Source organism: Peromyscus maniculatus, chromosome 10 (genome assembly GCF_049852395.1).
Source record: "Peromyscus maniculatus bairdii isolate BWxNUB_F1_BW_parent chromosome 10, HU_Pman_BW_mat_3.1, whole genome shotgun sequence".
NCBI lineage: Eukaryota > Metazoa > Chordata > Mammalia > Rodentia > Cricetidae > Peromyscus > Peromyscus maniculatus.
Window position 1 is genome coordinate 97,005,176 of NC_134861.1, and position 12,414 is coordinate 97,017,589.

Genomic DNA, 12,414 nt, shown 5'->3' on the forward strand with positions numbered 1-12,414 from the left:
CCGGTTGGTTATATACAGAGAAAAGCCAATGACATACAGTAAATGAAGATGTTAATTTAGCCCAACTGCCGCCTGCTGTGTTTGAACCTGGGATGAACGGTTGTCTCTGACTCATTTAAGTTCAACTGCTGTGCTTGTCTGGAGATGGGCTCTTGCTGTTAGAGTTGGCTACAGTCTGGTGGCATATCAAGTTAGGTTACAGTTCACCGTGTGCAGGTCATATCAAGTTAGGTTACAGTTCACTGTGTGCAGGTCATATCAAGTTAGGTTACGGTTCACCGTGTGCAGAGAAACTGCCAAGCCAAAAGTAAAGTACATACAGAGGAAGTTTTAGGCCAAATCTAACACAGTTTAACATCTATGTTTGCACATTTGCTTGCCCTGTAGGAACCTAATATTAGTCCGGCTCTGTCCTGAGATCATGTGATATAATTTACTCTCTGAAGAAATGAAATTGTTGTGTTTCCTAACGATGTTTTATCCCAGTGGCTCTGTGTTCTAATCTTGTGATCCTGTATACTCACTGTCACTCCCACTTTTCAATACGTAGGTGCTTCCTTGGTGTTCATCTCAGTTGTCTGAAGACGGCTCAACAGGTAGGAACCAGGTGGGGCAGTGCCCTGTAGCACATTGTTGTTGGCTTACCTACTGACTGGAGCCAATGCATCCATCAGTGTCTTTTGAGTGGAGTGTTTAGTTAAGTATAAGTAGGCCTACTGGGAGAGAGATGCTTTGTTGACATCTCCATACTGGACTCTCAACACTCCCGAAGTCTGTAATATCAGCACTACTAGCAAAAGATAGAATAGCTCCAAAATAATATTGAAATGTGATTAGTATAGACTTAAGGAACAATAGACAACTTCACTCCTGGGAAGGAAGGGGTTCTTTTCTCTATTCTTCTTATTAATTGCAATTAAAATACCTGGACATATTTAATACAAACCAAAAGACATTCTGAAAGTGAATAGAATTAGTGGCCAGGACCTTAAGATCCAAGGAACGACCGGTGGTGGACGTCTGAGTTCTCTTCTTTCCCCTCATGTCCCAGGTTTGAAGCTCAACAGTCTGCTCATGTGTCAGCAAGTACAGACCAAAGCAAAACAAAACTGAAAGGCCTGCAAAACCTTACACCCACCACCCAAAGAAACGGGAAAGGGACAGCCGGGAAAGACTGGAAACTTTGGGCAATAACCGCCACTGCAGTCAGACACCACAGAGGAAAGTACCCACCTTTGCAGGCCAATGCTGAGCAGAGTCTAGACTGCCCACCCTCGAGAAACCTTACAGGTATTCCAACTCCATCACCGCCAGCACCGGGGTTGTGCCAAACTGCTAGGAAAGGAGCTGAGACTCTCAGCCCAGACAAACAGCTGTCCCTGTGGCATCTGTGGAAAGCATGTGGGGAGCCTGGGTTCCACCCACACCTGGCACAGTCCTGCTGCAGTATTCATATGTACATAACACCACACACACACACACACACACACACACACACACACACACACACACACACCACACAACTATAGTCACAGTCTCAAAATATGTTCTGGAATATACAACCGGAACTCAAATGAAAAGCTGTCATTATCATGTGAAAAGACAAGGATCTAAATTTGAATGAGAGAGCAGTATGCAACACACATCAGCTTCAGTGAGGAAGCAATGAACGCTTCACACAGTCAAACATGGACTTGGTCCGGAAGCAGAAGACCCACATGAAATGATAGAACTAAAAAATTTTGCTGAAAAAAGTTTGACAACTTAGTGGACAAGAGGAATGAAGAGATGAAGGACAGAATCCTGAAACTGGAAAATAACACGAGAGAAGTTATTGAGTCTGAACAGAGAGGAACAGCCTTAAAAACACACCAAACACATGAAAACCAATCAAAAACCAAGCAATCAGAAACAAAGACCCCAGGGACTCGTGAGGTATAACAGAAGCTCTAATATTTGTGTCATTTGAATTTCAGAGGCAGGAAAAAAAAAGGAAAGAGCTGAAAAGAGATTTGGGGAATTAATGGGTGAAATGCACAAATTTGGCAAAAGACAGCAGCCTACAAATTAAAGCTAGTATCAAAAATGACAAAACCATAACAAATACTAACAAGGGTACAAAGAAAGAATTCTCACTCCCTGTTGAGACTGTCACGTGGAGTGGTCATTTGGAAAATAACTTCATCAAGCAACTAGAAATCGAACTGCCGTGTGATGCAGGAATTCTACCTCTAGGTATATAGCCCTTATGGTATAAAGTATAGTATATAGTATAGTATAAAGACACTTATGTACTTATGTGCATATTCTCATTAGCCAACACACGAATCAACTGAAGTGTTGATAAGCCAATGAAAAACATCATGCAGTCATAGAAATGGCATTGTGTCACTCACAAGAATGTGGCCAGAACTGCAGAGTACTATAAAATATGTCAAGATCAGAAATACAAGGTCTGTGTGCTCTTACTTACAATATGTAGAAGCTAGAAAGTTGATCTTGAAACATGGGCAGGAAAATAGTGGTTTCAGGACCTGGGCAGGAGTTGGAGACGGACAGATGGTTAGTGGATGCAGCTGGGGAGGAGGAATAGGAACTAATGTTCCAGAGGACAGCAAGACCACCCGGGGTCAACAGCAAGGTCACATGTTGACAGCATGAGTCACAATGGCCGGCAGAAGTAATTTAGAATATTGTCAACATCAACGAATGCTAAATATTAGAGGTCATGTCTAGGGCAGTCCCTCTGGGAGCACTGGTCATTACTCTTTGAAAATGTGCTGATAAGTCATGCTTCATTTCCATGGATATATACAATTATTTATCATGTGTCAATTTAAAATAAAAGTATCCAGGGGGTGTAACCATTTTTGTTTGCTTTGACAAAGTTTCTATGTATTGACATGCCTCGAACTTGTGGCCCTCTGGGTCTGCATCCTAAGTGTTGAGCTACCACATCAGGCCTAAAATATATTGATTTATTAAAATAATTTTTAAGTAGATAAAAGCCCAATGACTCAAAAACACCCCAAAGGAGATGCTTAAGGAAGCTGGAAGTCAAATAGAAAGTCACACAAGTTTTCCTGTCTGGTGAACAGTCAGAGAGCCTGCTGCACTCCATCTGAACTCTTCTAGACTGAGGTTATCTGATCTCTCTATTTTGGGGGAGGGAGGGGCTCAAGACAGGGTCTCTCTGTGTTGGCCTGGCTGTTCTGGAATTCGAGCTAAAGACCAGGCTGGCCTTGAATGCAGAGCTCCACCTGCCTCTGCCTCGCGAGTGCTGGGGCTAAAGGCCCATTAGCGGGGGCTTCTGTTTCTGGCTCACAGACAAGGTTACAAATCTGTCATCAAGCTGCTTTTACAATTGCCGAAGAGTGAATCACGCAAAGTGCTTGCTGGCGACAACCAAAGGATAGAGAATGGGGACTTTGCTGTGCCTAAAGGAAGAGATTTTGGCTGTTGGTGTCGGATAGGTAAGCACGTGGCAAAATTCCATCTGACTTGTTCTCACTCTTACGTACCGTCATGGTAACGAAGTTGTGGGGAACTTTGGCTCAGTTCCCCACTGTCCCTAACTACTGGATGCTTGCTACCAATTCTCGCAAATGCCTGGGACAACCTACTTAGACAGAGACAAGGCTGAGTTTAGCTCACATGTTTTGGACACTCCAGCCCGTGATGAAGCCAGCCCACTGGTTTTAATCATCTTTAAGATCACATCTTAGTGGCCTAAAAACTTCCCACTAGGCCCCATCTCTTAAGGTCTACCACTTCCCAATAGCACTACCCTGGGAACCAGGCATTTTAACCGAAGTCCTTTGGAGATATTTGAAATAGATGCTACTAACACTGTTCATTACCAACACTACACACTCAAGTGTAATCTTGTTGAATTTGTATCTTAGGAAATTGTGTGCTACATCCCTGAAAATTGTTTAGAAATGGCTTCAGAACTCATGGCAACTCAATTATCATTTCTTTATTTTCTCTCTCTCTCTTTTTTTTTTTTCCTTCAAGACAGGGTTTCTTTGTGTAGCTTTGGTGCCTGTCCTGGATCTCACTCTGTAGACCAGGCTGGCCTTGAACTCACAAAGATCTGCCTGCCTCTGCTTCCTGAGTGCTGGGATTAAAGGTGTGTGCCACCAAAGCCTGGCTAATGAACAACAACAACCTTTTTTTTTTTTTTTTGAGACAGTTTCTCTATTTAGTTGTGTGCCTTTCCTGAAACTCACTCTAGCCCAGGATGGCCTTGAACTCACAGAGATCCGCCTGCCTCTGCCTCCCGAGTGCTGGGATTAAAGGCGTGCACCACTACCACCTGGCTCATTTCTTTATTCTCTTCGGAAGTTTAGAATTATTAAAAGCATTTCATGTTGTAAGACAAATTTCTAAATGGTCTTATTAATAATAAAAAAAAAACCAGAGCCAGATATTGGGGTGAAAACTCAGAGATCAGAGGAACAGAACAAGTGATAGTCACAAGTTCTTACCCTAGGAAGTCCTCAGCCCATGAGAGAGCCTCTTCCTGGTTATATACTCATGCCTGTATCCTTTCTGTCCCTGTATCTCACTTCCTCTCTCTGCCCAGCTACCTCACTTCCTCTTTCTTTCCAACTCTATCACTTCCTGTCTGTCAGTATAGACCTCCAGATCTCTATGGTTAACTAGCACTGGGATTTAAGGCATCCACCACCACGCCTGCCTCTGTTCCCAGTGTGGCCTTAGACTCACAGAGATCTGGATGGATTTCTGCCTCCCAAATGCTAGGATTAAAGGCGTGTGCTATCACTGCCTGACTTCTATGTTTAATGTAGTGGCTGGCTTTTTCCTCTGATCTCCATGCAAGCTTTACTTATTAAAGCACAAATAAAATATCACCACACATGGTTCTTCATAAACTCCTACAGAACAGCCTCCACTATATTTATAATACAACATTGACATGACCAATTCATGGATGAAAACTCTCAAATGATGTTGCAATAGTTAATATTAGATGTCAGGTTGTCAGGGTGAGTGGATTCCCAGGTAGCTCATAAGCACCACTGATGAATGGGTCTGTTCTAGGTACTTTCTGTTGCTTGATAAACACCAGGGTCAAAAAAGGCAACTTACGATCCATCATGATGGGAATCCAAAGAAGGGACACAAGGAGGCAGGGGCTAAGCAGAGACGGTGGAGGAACAACGCTTACCGCTTTGCTTCCTCTGGCTGCCTCAGCTACTTTCCTTATACAACTCAGGACCACCTGCCCCACAGACATGCTCACAGGCCAATCATATATAGCTAGTTCCTCTATTGAGTTCTTTCTTCCCTGGTATGTCAAGTTTACAGCCAAGAGCAGCCATCACAGGTCTATGGAAGCATTTCTGAAAGAGATTAGAGTTTGAATGAGCAAATTCAATAAAGTCATTAGCATTACCAAATACACCGAGGCCAAAGGGTGTGTGTGTGTGTGTGTGTGTGTGTGTGTGTGTGTGTGAATGAGGGAGCATTTTCTCTCGAAGATATCCAGCCATGCCCTAGGATGTGAGTTCTCAGGTCTTCAGCCTTTTGACTCAGGGACTCACACTGAAGCCTCCCAATTCTCAGGCCTTCAGAACTGGACTAAATCACACCATCAGCTTACAGACAGCATATCATGGGACTTCTCAGCCCCCATAATTATGTGAACCAGTTCCCATAAGAAGCCTCCTCTTCTATATCTACATATTTTCTACTGGTTATTTTTCTGGCAAGTTCTGACTAACACAGGCATGTGGTGATATTTTATTTGTACTGAAATGTTATTTTAATTTTATGTTAATAAATAAAGTTGCCCTGGGGTCAGAGCTATTAGAGCCATAGTAAGAGCGTGGTGGTTAGAAGAGCTAGGTAGATTTCTGTGTGTTCAGGGATATAGCCAGTATTGGAGACATACGCCTTTAAGACCTGGAGGGCGGTACTTACAGGCAGTGATGAGGCAGTCATGTGGTTGGGTTTACAACCAATGAGAAGGCAGAACAGAAAGATTATTTAAACAGGGACACAGGAAGTACCTCCCTCTCTCGGGGAAGCTAGGAGCACTGCAGGAGGTAAGATTTTATCTCTGAGCTCTGACCTCTCGGCTTTTCTCTTTTACCTTGGCTCTGTGTTTCTTATTTTAATAATACGATTGGTTACATCTACATCTGGCGCCCAACGTGACAAGAATCCATTAAAAACTGCTTGGGGCCGGCTCCCTAGCCGGAGCAGCCGGCTCCCTAGCCCCAGCCCAGGTCTGCTTGGGCTCAGGCTGGACTGTGAGCTGCTTGCTTAAAGCCAGTGCTACAAACAGCTCAGGCCTGCCCTGCTAAACAGGGCCCCTGGCTGTAAAGCCAAGCCTTGACTCGGCTCAGAGGGAACAAGTGGCTGGCTTTAAGCTTTAGCCGGCTACCCCTTCGCTTTCACTTTCACTTTCACTTTCACTTTCGCTTTTGCTTTCTCTCTTGCTTTCTCTCTGTCTCTCTGTTTCTCTCTCTCTCTCTCTCTCTCTCTCTCTCTCTCTCTCTCTCTCTGGATTTACACCTAGGACTCTAGGTGGCTGTTTTGAAATTCGCTCGGATTTCTACTGTTCTACGCAGATTTGGTAAGTCATAAAGGAAACTATTTAAAAGACAAATTTTTTCCACATTTAAAAAAATGGGTTTCCTGTGTACATTGGAAGAAAATTGGGTTTTGTTTGAAATTTTAGGCAGTCTGACAATGGAACAACTATATGAAAAGATTAGTATTATGGGAATTATGCAGTTAATCACCATGCTTATTCTCATTTTACTATTTAAAAAGATAGTCGATTTAAGTGCCAGGATAACAGCTTTAGAAAAACCTGTTAATTTTAACAGTGAAGTTGGTTCAAGTTTGGATCATAAGATTACAGAAAGAAAGCCTGTTTTCACACAATCATCCTTAATTTATCCTGTAACCGTACAGCAGATGCCTGATCAAATGGCTACACAAAATATTTGGGCTCCAATTGAACTGATGGATTTTAAAAGGTTTAAGGAGGCAATAGTATCTTATGGCATGCATTCCCCATATGTAAAGCAAATGTTAAACTCTTGGTCAACATATAATAGGATTATACCACAGGACTGGCGGGACCTTGCACAAGCTGTTCTGGAACCCAGCCAGAGAATTCAATTTCTAACGTGGTTTAAGGACGAAGCTAGAAACGTAGAAACACAATGGAGGGATAAAGGAATACAAGTTTGTCAGGATCAGCTTATTGGAGAAGGCCAATATGCTTCAATACAAACACAATGTTTATATGATGTTCAAACCGTAATTTTATGTCGAATGGCAGCCTTGAATGCATGGGACAGAGTTGATGAACCAGGAAAAAAACCTGAGTCATTCACAAAGGTTATGCAAGGCCCAAAAGAATCTTTCACAGATTTTTTAGAAAGACTGGCTTCAGCAGTAAACAGAATGGTCTCAGGATCAGAAGCTAGTAAGGCAATAATTGAAGCTTTGGCATTTGAGAATGCGAATGCAGCATGCAAAAGAATAATCAGGCCGTTAAGGGCAAGATCTGCACCTTTGGAAGATTGGATTAGAGAAACAATTAATGTTGAGGTTGATGAGCATGATACGTGGGTAGGAGAAGTAATTTCAAAAGGTTTGAGGAGTGTTAGATGTTTTGGGTGTGGAAAGCAAGGACATTTTAAAAGGGACTGTAAACAGGTCAATCCTAGAAGCAATGTTTCTTCAAGGAACAATGGCAACAGAATGCCCCTTCCTTCTGGAGTATGCAGAAGGTGTGGTAAGGGAAAACACTGGACCAACGAATGTAGATCAACAAAGGACAGACAGGGTAATCCTTTGCCTCAGTTTTCGGGAAACTCCCGGAGGGGCCTCATGCAGGCCCCCATAGCAAAACCAGTTCAAACCTTTCCTGCAGCTGTAGAGGAAATCCCTGCTCTGAGCGATTAAATAACCAAATGACTATTGGAATAAATCATGCTGGTCAGGATGATGAAAAAGAGAGAATAAAGCCGGGCGTGGTGGCGCACGAAGCCGGGCGTGGTGGCGCACGCCTTTAATCCCAGCACTCGGGAGGCAGAGCCAGGCGGATCTCTGTGAGTTCGAGGCCAGCCTGGTCTACCAAGTGAGCTCCAGGAAAGGCGCATAGCTATACAGAGAAACCCTGTCTCGAAAAAACCAAAAAAAAAAAAAAAAAAAAAAAAAAAAAAAAAAAAAGAAAAAGAGAGAATAGAAAATTCAGGAGAAAACATAAAGAAAATTTTTTGGCAAACTTCTATTAATGAACAGAGACCAAAATTAACGATAAAAATAAATGGTGTTTTGTTGTCTGGTCTGGTAGACACAGGTGCGGACATTACCATAATTGCACCAGAATTTTGGCATCCAGCTTGGCCTCTTCAAGAGGTAAACGTTCAACTGTTAGGAATTGGGACATTATCTGGAGTGAAACAGAGTGCAAGATGGCTCGAATGTATAGGTCCAGAAGGACAGAGAGGAAAATTAAAACCATATGTCGCTAACATAGCTATGAACCTGTGGGGTCGAGACTTGTTGCAACAATGGAATACTCAGATTAAAATCCCTCCAATCTCAGAAACAAATCATAAACTAGCACATGTTTCTGAGAGAAATATTAGAAGGCATTATTTTGAGTGGTCACCAGCCATCCATATTATACAAGAACAGGGCACAACAACTGATAATCCTCCAAAAATACCAACAGCTCTACCTTTAAAATGGTTAACAGACAAGCCTGTATGGGTCCAACAATGGCCTTTAACAACAGAGAAACTCCAGGCTTTAGAAGAGCTGGTAGAAGAACAGTTAAATGCTCAGCATATTGAACAGTCAACCAGCCCTTGGAATTCTCCTGTATTTGTTATTAAAAAGAAATCTGGTAAATGGAGAATGGTAACAGACCTTAGAGCAATTAACAAAGTAATTCAGCCGATGGGCTCTCTACAATCTGGAATTCCTTTGCCTACTCTGTTACCAAAAGGATGGCCTCTCATAGTTATTGATTTAAAAGACTGTTTCTTTTCAATACCCTTACAAGAAAAGGACAAAGAAAGATTTGCTTTCACAGTGCCTACTTATAATAATTCTCAACCGGTTAAAAGATTTCAATGGAGGGTCCTCCCACAGGGAATGTTAAATAGCCCAACTCTGTGCCAATATTTTGTACAACAGCCATTGGAAGTGATACGTAAAAAATTTCCTAAATCTATAATTTATCATTATATGGATGATATTTTACTAGCTGACTCAAATGCAGATACTTTAGAAAGAATGTTTGAAGAAGTAAAGAAAATTTTGCCTTGCTGGGGATTACAAATTGCTCCTGAAAAAATACAAAGAGGAGATTCTATTAATTATTTAGGATATAAAATAGAGCTACAAAAAATTAGACCCCAAAAGGTGCAAATTAGGAGAGATAGACTACAGACTCTTAATGACTTTCAAAGATTATTTGGAGATATTTCTCATCTACGAACTATTGTTGGGGTAAAAAATGATGAACTGACTAATTTGTTCAAAACCTTAGAAGGTGACAAGGACTTAAATAGTCCAAGAGAATTATCACCTGAAGCTGAGAAAGAATTGGCCTTGGTAGAAAAGAAAGTACATGAAGGGCACGTGGATCGTATTGATCCAAAGCTGGATTGCATTTTGGTTATTTTACCTTCTAGGCATTCCCCTACTGGAATATTAATGCAGAGGGAAGATATTATATTGGAATGGATATTTTTACCAAATAAACCAAATAAAAAATTAAAAACTTATGTGGAAAAAATCTCTGACTTGATTTGGAAAGGAAAATTGAGACTTCGTCAGTTAGCAGGAATAGACCCAGCAGAAATTGTCGTACCTTTAACTAAGGAGGACATTGAAAAATTATGGACAGAAAGTGAACCTTGGCAAAGAGCTTGCAGTAATTTTTTGGGAGAAATTAACAGCAAATATCCCAAAAGCAACAGAATTGATTTTATAAAGAGAGCTGATTGGATCTTGCCTCGAATTGTACGGCAAAAACCCATATCTGGAGTTCGTACATTTTATACAGATGCCAACAAACAAGGAAAGACAGGTTACAAATCAGAAAATTTAAGTAAAGTGGTACAAAGTCCTTATAATTCAGTGCAAAAATCAGAATTGTATGCTATTCTGTTGGTATTAATGGATTTTTCAGAACCTCTCAACATAGTAACTGACTCTCAGTATGCTGAAAGAGTGGTATTACATATTGAGACTGCAGAATTTATCCCTGATGCTTCAGAATTAACTTCACTATTTATTCAATTACAAGATACAATCAGGAAAAGGAGTCATCCTTTATAACTCACATCCGATCTCATACTGGTCTGCCAGGCCCTCTAGCACAAGGCAATGATGAGATTGATAAATTATTGATAGGAAATGTGCTGGAGGCCTCAGAATTTCATAAAAAACATCATGTCAATAGTAAAGGTTTAAAAAAGGATTTTTCCATAACCTGGCAACAAGCCAAAGAAATAGTAAAGAAATGTCCTACTTGTTCCTTCTATATCAAACGCCATTACCAGCAGGATGTAACCCAAAGGGTACTCAGAGAAATGAAATCTGGCAGATGGATGTGTTTCACTTTGCAGAATTTGGAAAATTGAAATATGTACACCACACCATTGATACTTATTCAGGATTTCAATGGGCAACTGCTTTGAGTTCTGAAAAAGCTGATTCTGTAATCACTCATTTGCTAGAAGTTATGGCCATCATGGGTATACCTACACAAATCAAAACTGACAATGCTCCATCATATGTCTCTGTTAAAATGAAACAGTTTTTTGATTATTACAAAATAAAGCATATTACAGGTATACCACATAATCCTACAGGTCAAGCAGTTATAGAAAGATCAAACAGAACTCTAAAGGATATGCTAAATAAACAGAAAGGAGTAACAAAAACCCCCAGAAATAGACTGCATAATGCTCTATTAACTTTGAATTTTCTGAATGCCAATGAGAAAGGAACAACAGCTGCAGAGAGACATTGGGTAATAGAAAAAACTACAGAATTAAATCAGCCTATATACTTTAAGGATGTGCTGACCTCAGAATGGAAACCAGGGTATGTATTACGTTGGGGACGAGGTTTTGCTTTTGTTTCTACAGGAGAAGATAAGCTGTGGATACCATCAAAATTGATAAAGGTTCGATTTGAACAAGAAAAACCTCTTAATTAGAGGAGGTGATAGTTCATCAACCAGCATGAACATCCAATTTAAACTAACTTGTACCTGTAACACATGTCTTTTCATTTAATCAGATAATAACTTGCCAAAAAGGAACATCCCCAAAATTAGTCTTGGGGGAAGGTTTTTGTTTTTGTCTTTTAGGAGAATGAAGGTTAAGGAATCTGAAGGACACAAGACAAATGAGACAACTGAAGAAAAGGGACAAATCATCTATCCCAGGAAACAGAGTATATGGGAGTATATGGCATATGGGTATATATTATCTAAAAAATTTTATGTCTTCTTAAATGTTTGTTTCTGCTTTTCTCTAAAGATTTAACACTATTGGTTTTCTAATAGTCCCAGTTCAATTAAAATTTAAAGCTGACTTTGGAGTTGGAGAATGGCTCTCTCCTTCTTTAAACTCAAGCATGTTGTTAAAATGAAAATACAAACTCCCTGTATCATGACAGAATAAAAGAGCCATTTTCTGCTATGGGACAGGACAAAAGCCAAATTAATTAAGGGACTATTCTATTACTAATCTCAACTCTTTGATTCTATTCTGATTCTTTAAACTTTTCTTAAAGTATAAATTTTATATCAAAATTTACAAGATTAATATATATATACATTTTAAACTTTGTTAAGATATGAATGGTCATATAGAGTACTAACTAATTCTAGAAAAAAGGCTTCAGTTAGCTGCATATATATGTCTTTGTGTTCGAGTCTCTTATCAGTTTTCTGCAGGAAATCACGGCCAGGCCTAACATCAACTGAAGTCTCCGGAAAGAAGATGGGGCCCCACAACAACAACAACAACAACAATTCCACGTGGACAATAATAATATCACTAAGCTGACAAACATCATCTACAGATCAGCTTTGAACTACAAGGTGCTCAGAACAATTTTGAGATGACTAGCTGAGATGATCCAGTCTCAAAGACTACTTGAATAAGGACTTGAGATAAACCCTGAACTTTGGCTTTATACACAGACTGGATAATAATGAAGGATATAGTTACCTTTCCTAGAATTTGACAATTAACCTAAATTTTTCTTTCAGGATAAAGATAACTTCACCCATACCCAGCAGGAAGCAATTTTAAGAATATGACACCCACATTGCCAAAGAAGTGGTGTGGGGCAGGTGGTTTTTTGGTTCTTTTAATGGGTTTTGGGTCTGGG